The sequence below is a fragment of the Dermacentor variabilis genome, chromosome 7 (assembly GCF_050947875.1).
Source record: "Dermacentor variabilis isolate Ectoservices chromosome 7, ASM5094787v1, whole genome shotgun sequence".
In the NCBI taxonomy this organism is placed as follows: Eukaryota; Metazoa; Arthropoda; class Arachnida; order Ixodida; family Ixodidae; genus Dermacentor; species Dermacentor variabilis.
In genome coordinates, this window is record NC_134574.1 from 73446495 (window position 1) to 73447594 (window position 1100).

A 1100-nucleotide genomic window follows, 5' to 3' on the forward strand; every position below is an offset into this window, starting at 1 on the left:
CTGTTCTCCGTGATTTTGTTACGGAGGGCCAAGAACCTAATTGTGGCTTTATCAAGTGCAGCTTGTTATTTACTTCTGCGTCCCATATACGTTGCCAATGATTTCGCAGCTTCCTTCTTAAGAAAAGCTTCAGGTCTGTGACAGGGACCGAAGCAGTAGCATTAACAGTATGCAGTGAAATTGATGTGGCCATCTGGTCCACTAAAACGTTACCCTGGATGCCCCTACGGCCAGGCACCCAGCGTATAATCACATGTTGGTTAGATACATGTGCTTTACATAAGACGGAATAGAGTTGGATTATAACAGGATTTTTGTACTTACAGAAAGATATCAAAAGACTTCACAACACTTAGGGAGTCCGTATATATAACTGATTTTTTTAGTTTTGATTTCCTTATATGCTTCACTGTCGACAAGATTGCGTAGGCCTCAGCGGTAAAGATACTAGTTTCCGGATGCAGTACGTCGGATTCCGAGAAGGATGGACCGACGGCTGCGTAGGACACCCCGTCGTGTGACTTCGATGCGTCTGTGTAGAACTCCGTGCACGAGTTTTTGTGCTGGAGTTCCCGGAAATGAATTTGGATTTCAATCTCTGAAGCGTGTTTTGTAACTTGCATGAAAGATATATCGCATTGTATCAGCTGCCACTCCCAAGGACGTAGCAGCTTGGGTGGATGCATTAGGCGGAGCTCGAGGAGTGAGACATGCATTTTTCATGACTACGCTCCCTCACACGCAGCGAGAACGGCTGTCTTGCGGAGGGACAATTAAGAAAGAGTGTAGCATATGTCATATTGTTAACGCTATTAAAACACGGATTTTGAGGATTAGAGGGGACTTTCAGAAAATATGTTTGGCTGATGTATGTTCTCTGCAGATGAAATGACCACTCATTTGATTCTGCATATAAAGTTTGTATGGGACTTGTTTTGAAAGCGCCAGTGGCCAGTCGGATTCCTAGATGGTGGACTGGGTCTAGCATATTTAGCGCGCTCGAGGCGGCAGAGTGATAAATCACGGCACCATAGTCTAGCCGTGATCAAAGGAGGCTTTTATAGAGATTCATTAGACACTTCCTGTCACTACCCCATGTA